General features: G+C 47.1%; 1 pseudogene; it reads right to left on the bottom strand.

The window, feature by feature from the left end:
• Positions 1 to 4,998: 4,998 nt before the first annotated feature.
• LOC102479200 (spermine synthase pseudogene) lies at positions 4,999 to 6,193 on the bottom strand (annotated as a pseudogene).
• Between the last annotated feature and the right edge of the window lie 524 nt (positions 6,194 to 6,717).

Raw genomic sequence — 6,717 nt, forward strand, 5'->3', positions numbered from 1 at the left:
GTAGCCATTATGCTAACTGCTGGTCCCTTTTTTTTTTTTTCTTTTTGAGAGCTTTTTGCTATAGGGAGCGTGCAATTGCCAGAGAGTGACAGAGAGACAGAAAGTGAGAAATAACCCCTCAGGGAGGATGGCCACACTGCCATCCCTTTTCCTCCATTCTCCTCTCTGTATTTTGGGCATGCATGCACACACGCCCGGCAGTTTAAGCCACCGGGTCCAGGACTCAAACTGCGGCCAACTACATGGGAGTCCATTGACATAGCTATTATGCCAACTACTGGTCCCCTCTAAAATTTTTTTAATCAATTTTTTAAATTAGCTGTGAAAAATAAAGACAGACTCACTTAAAATAGTTCCACCAACTTTTTATTTAGGCTCTAAGAAAAAAATTAAAGGTCTCCAAAGCAGGGCCTCAGCAAATATCTTGCCTGAGGAAGAAGAGAGAATGGTACCAAAGGGCCTGTCCCTTGATGGGGAAAGAAAGGCCTAGAAACCCGAAACCACTGATTGAGTGGGGCCAGCAGGTGGTGTGGTGGTTAAGGACGCTGGACTCCCATATGGCCAACCATGGTTCGAGTCCCAGACCTGGCGGCTTGCTTTCTCACTTTCCCTCTGTCTCTCGCTCACTTTGTCCTTCTCTGGTCAAATTAAAATAAAGTTAAATAAAATAATTCTTTAAAAAAAAACACAGAGAAGGGATCTTGGGTGTGTATTGTCTGTAAGAGTTCATTTTTGGTGGCAGCATCAGAAATCGAAGGTGACATCAGTTTTCTACTCTGGTGCATTCTCTGGGGAATTCCCCTTCTGTGCGGAAGGGCCTAGACATTGAAGAGGGAATTGGAGTAGGTGGTGTGCTCCTCTGGGGCCCTCAACAGCTTCTGCCTTCTCAGTCATCTGCGTCTGGCCTTGGTTATTATTAGAAACTGGATCCTTCTGGTTGGAAGTGTCACTTACTCAAAGCCAGTCATCATTCAGTCTTGATTCAAGTGAAGAGGGTCATCCCACTGATAAGAACTCTAAGACAGGGTATAGGGTCTTTTTCTCTGGAGATCTTATTCTCAGAGTGACAGGGAGGTGGTACCAGTGAGGTCAAGCTAGAGAAGGCATCCATTTTTACTGCTATACCAAAATACCTGAGGGATCTGCAGATGGCGTTGTGGTTAGGGCTCTGGACTCCCACATGACTGGGGCTGGTGAGTCCCGGCCTAGTTAGCTTGCTTTCTCTCTTTCCCTTTCTCTGTCGCTGTTTCTCTCTGGTCAAATTTAAAATAAAATAGTAATAGAAGAATATAAATGACATTAAATGATTAATTCTTAAAAAGATAAAAACCTGAGACCTTGTAATTTATAAAGAACAGACATTTATTTCTCTCATCTTTGTGCCTGAAAGTGCAAGATCAAGGCTCAAGTAGACTCAGTGTCTTGTGAGAATCTGGTTTCCCTTTCCAAAATGGTCCCTTGTTGCTGATGGTTTCTGTGCAGAAACTACGGAAGAGAAAAGGGGGATGATATCTGTGTCCTCATGTGGCAGAAGGGCAAAAACGTCTAGGCATGGTTTTCTCTAGCCCTTTTATGAGAATGTATTCGTGAGTGCAGAGAGGCCTCACCTCTTAATACCACCACAAAGGGATCAATTTGAACTGGAATTTGGAGGGGACACAGTCAGACCATAGCGGAGGGCAAGAAAGGCACAGACGATGCCATCGTGGATGAGAACTGAAAGGGCAGGGGGTTAGGCAGTGGAGGTGGAGTTGTGCCCATATTGCGAGAAATGACCCCCAACCTGAGGGCCCAGTTCATACACAGTCCCTCTCTTCATCCACTTTGCCTTCTCCCAGCTTCCCTTTAATTCTATCAGGTCCTTCCTAGTCTGAGCTGCTTACCTTGGGGTCCAGTTTGGGGTCAGTGTGTTGTTCTAGGGGGAAAATAAAGGCATATTGAGACCAGTCAAGAGAAATGGGCAGGGGTGTCTCGTGACCATTTGATCTGCTAGGAGCAGGCCAGGGTCACACTGGGGGCCTGGGGAGAGGAAAGACAGAAGGAACACCTCCATAGAAGGAGGTATTAGGGAAACCGAAAGGGCCACAGGTAGGAACCTGGGAACGATGGCGAGGACGACTTGCCTTTTTCTCAAGATTCTCATATTTCTCCTCAGTGTTCTGGAAGGGTTTCCTGTGTGGGAACAAGAGGAAGGGAAATATGTCAGAGGCTGGTCAGGAAAGAGTTAAGACAAGTGTGGAGGGCTGGTTCTCTCTGAGGGGACTCTGCATTCTCTGCTGATGAACTCTTTTCTTGAGAAGTTTTTGCTATAGGGCACATGCACTCGCCAGAAAGACAGAGAGAGACAGAGAGACAGAGAGTCAGAAAGCGAGAAATCACTCCCCAGGGAGGATGGCCACGTTGTAATCCCTTCTCCTCCATTCTCCTCTTGGGATCTTGGGTATGCACGCATACGTCCCTGGCATGAGTTTAAGCCATTGGGTCCAGGACTTGAACTGGAGTCCAGTGATATAGCGATTACATCATCTGCTGGTGCCCCTGCTGACAAACTCCTGGTGGAAGGGTTGGCTTTGGCTCTCCAGAAAGAGCTGCCTGGAAGCAGGACTATAGGCAGTTTCAGCTGTGGCCCAGCAGAGGGCCCCCTAAGCTAACTGAAGGTGGATTGTTCTAGAGAAGCTGCTTGTCTTGGAAAGGGACAGAGAGAAGAGATGGGAAGGTGGCCCCTGTTCGTGCTCTCTGCTGGCACTGCCCTGGCTAAAGCGGGGAGTGTGGGAAGAAACGAAGAAGTGGATTTTAGGTTTTCTGGACAGGTGCTAAGGCTTGGTCCTTGGAGGAGAAAGGGCGAGGAGGGGTGGGAGGAAGGGCAGCTGATGAAAGATGGGGCAGGGAGAGAGAGGAGGGAGGCAGGCCTGAGCAAAATTATGGAAATGGCAAAAAATGTCAGGAGAGGAGGGAGGGTGAAGAGGAAGAGCCTTGGGAGAGCGAGAGGCAGGGCCAGTGGAGAAGAGGGAGGCAGAGGCTGAGAAGTCCCTCTGAGAGACTGGTGCTGGGGCAGCTGGAGGCAGAGGCAGCCTTTGGCCCCTGGCGCATCACCAGGAGACTAGGACAGATTGGACAGAGAGCAAGAAAGAAGAGAAAATATGATGAGCTGGACGTGTCTGGGAAGGAGCTGTTCAAGGCCGAGGGAAGCCAGGATGAACAGAAGAAAAAGGTTGGATGCTGGGATGAAAGGAGGAAGGTGAAGGTACAGGGAAGGATGCAGGGGAGACACTGGGGAAGAGTCTCTGAAGGGCTGCTCTGAAGCCCTGTTCTCCTTTTAGGCGATGGCGCCGAGGAGCTCAAGACGGGTCTCTTTAGAGGTCAGAGAAGAGGATGCACAGATCTTAAGTCGGGATGGAGAGCAGCTGTGAAAGACACCTGCTTCCTTGTGACACTTTGTGTTTCCAACCATGCCCCCCAGGTCCCCACTCCAGTTCCCCTTTGGAGGAAGAGCACTCACCCGGCTGAGGTTTTGGCTTTAGGCTGCAGACCTGTGGGGGGACAGCTGCGTGTCAGTGTGACATCCATGTCTCCTTCCCTCCTTCACTGCTGTGTCCTGCCCTGAGCCCATCCTTAGAGGGACCAGAGCAGCAGGGCAGCTCTGCCCAAAGCAGTCAGCGAAGTCCTGGGACTCAGCCAGGCACTCAGTGGGCGCTGCAGGCTGGCCGGCACCTGTCCTCCCTATTGTCCTCAACAGCATGTCCTAAGACAAGCTCTTCTTGGTCCCACAGTCCATCATCCCTACCTCCCCTCCCTTGGCTTCCCTTCCCCATCTCTGACCTCCAGACTCTCCAACCTTGCTCCTCCCTGTACTGAAGTCCCAACTGCCACCTCTCTCCTTCTCCTCCTCTTCAGTACACACACCAGTCTCTCCTCGACCTACAAATTCAGCTTCTCGGGTTGTTGTTTTGAATGGTGGCAATCTTTTGTACACCTTGAGAGCCTCGTTGTGGGATGAGTGTTTTAGGGGTTGAGACATCTCTTGCCACCACTGGACCATTTTCCTTCCCCTCTCAGCTGGTCCTCTTATACGGTAACCACCATCCCGTCTACCCTCTGTCCTGTCCCCTGTACATCCACCTCGAAGTCTCTCTGCAGCATTTCCCAAGGATCTGGCCCCTGGTTCACAGTATCCTCTAGCATCCACCGTCCTCCTGGGTGATTCCTCATCCAAAGGACAATTGCCTGAACAGGACTCCACTCCCTTCTGCAATTCCAATGACCTCCAATCTACTCCATTCTGCCATACCGTAGACTCTCTTCTTTTTCTTTCTTTCATTTTTTTTTTTTTTTTAAGATTTTCACTCACCATGGAGAGACAGAGACAAAGTAAAATTGAGAAATCACCCCCTGGTTGGATGGTCACAATGCAATCCATACTTCAGGATTTGGGGCACCCATGCCCCCATGCCCAGCATATTTTTCAAGTTGCTAGGTCTGGGACTTGAGCCACAGAGTTGGGCATGTGGGATCCAGCACCTTAATTACCATGTCTGTCACCTGCAGACCCTTCTTTATTGTTGTTGTTAGGTTTTTGTGTTTGTTTTTCTTTTTTGCCATAGGGTATGTGCTCATCAGAAACAGAGAGAGGGAAATTGAGAAATCACCCTCCAGGCGGAATGGCCATTCTCTTCCATTCTTGTCTTGAGATTTTGGGCATTCACACACATCACCTGGGGTGATATTCAAGCCCTTGAGTCCAGGACTTAAGCCACTGTTGACCATGCAGGAATCCAATGTCTTAACCTCCAGAATACCCACTGGCCAGATAGGATACCTTTGTTCTGTGAGATGAGAAGTGAGAAAGAGGGGACTGGGCTGAAATAAAACAACAGAACACATGAAATGACTTTTATAATTTTAATTGAAGCATTGCTATTCATTTTTTTTAACTCTTTCTTATAAGCACCAAATTTTAACACCTAAGTCAATTTTGGGGAAAGAAACACCATCAAGAACTTCCCTCCAGAACAAAACAATGATGTTTATTCCTCCAAATATCCAAATTGAAGGCCTACCAAAATCAAAACAGAACAAGCCCACAGAGAAATAAAAAGTAACAAAAATCACATTCTAGGGGGTCAGTGCATTTAGCAGTCTTTGCTGTGCTGTCTAGTCGTCCTTCAGCTGACTTTCAAAAAAATTACACCCTAGCTCATCAAAATATACATTTTCCATTTGCATTTTTTAAATTAAAAATAATAATTAAAAAAGGAAAACTGTAAGGAATTCACAATCAATTGCCTGACTCATGTGGATGTGGTGTACAGCGTACGGAGGTCAGGAAGGGCAGCACACGTGATGGGGGAATTTCATCTTCAAGGCTTAGCTTTCTTCCAAACAGTGTAAAATACCCACAATTCCAAGTATGAAGGGACACAGACGATCTCCTTTGAGAATTCCACAGGACAATACAGGCGCCCGAGCTGTTCTTCATAGAGCAACAGGGCTTCCGTCAAGTTGACACAGTTCCCCTGTGTGAAATATTTCCCATCCTGTTTCAATACTTTCATTGAGAGGTCAAGAATCAGTCTGAGAAACTCCCATGTGGAATCTTCTGGAGAGGTGGAGATTGGTGCAGCCGTCAAATCATTAATCACATAATCAGACTCTCTCCCTTCTTTGGCATACCTCTTCAGTACTGGAATACAGTCTTCGATAAGAACCTGATAGCAGTCTCCCTTAAGATTGTCTAAGACGTCACCACGCGTTTTTCGCATGTATTCCTTACATCCATCAATCACCATTTGGTCAATCTCTACCATAGTGACCATCTTTGGTTTCAGTTTGACTATTTCACATAATATGCCGCCGTCTCCACCTCCCAGAATCAGTACATCCTTGCCAGTGTAATCTTCTTTGCCACTCCCATGATGGCCCGGGTATATGCCAAATCGCTCTCTGCCAAATTAACATCCCCACTCAGAATGAGAATATTTCCAAATTGCTTCGAGTGTAAAATTTTAATGTTCTGATAAGGTGAATCTTCATCATACACCACTTCATCTAGGTCATACTCGACCAGGCGCCCATCGTGGGTGGGCCAGTATCTGTCAATGGTCCCTCCTGGAACGATGGGTGGTAATCTTTTTACCCGCCCAGTATTGTCCTGATTCAATTCTTTCATTCTTTCTTCTACTTTGTTCAAAAGGGTGTCGATCAAAAAAAAAAAAAAAAAGAAAGAAAGATCTAGTCACCCACCATATCGCCCATGCTCATACCATACCCCCAGCCCCTCCCCAAAGGTATCTTTTTTACTTACCATCTAACCCATGGTCTTGTCAGACCTCAGCCCCTCCCTAACAGTGCCCTCACTTTCTTTTAGACAATAAGAAACATGACCAGCAGTTAGATAAGGCCTCCTCTAAAGAATCCAGCCCAAACTAGTCAGAACTCAGATGGCAGCTGGACCAACTGCTGCCTAATCTCCAAGCTCATTATATTCTCATTGTCCTGTATTGGCACGCTACATGACACACCTTCCAGTGCCATGATAGTTGACAATCCCTGTGATTGCAACCGTAAATGACCTTATAGGGAGAAAAAGGCAGGTTTTAGAATTCTGGGAAGTCTATGCCTTTTCCAGGAAAGGCTCTGAATATTCTTCTCCTCTATTATCCTGTTTTGTTCCCTCATTAGCCCCTTTGCTATACCTTAAACTGCCCAGCTCAAGATGAG

The sequence above is a fragment of the Tupaia chinensis genome, unplaced genomic scaffold (genome assembly GCF_000334495.1).
Source record: "Tupaia chinensis unplaced genomic scaffold, TupChi_1.0 Scaffold000465_1, whole genome shotgun sequence".
NCBI lineage: Eukaryota > Metazoa > Chordata > Mammalia > Scandentia > Tupaiidae > Tupaia > Tupaia belangeri.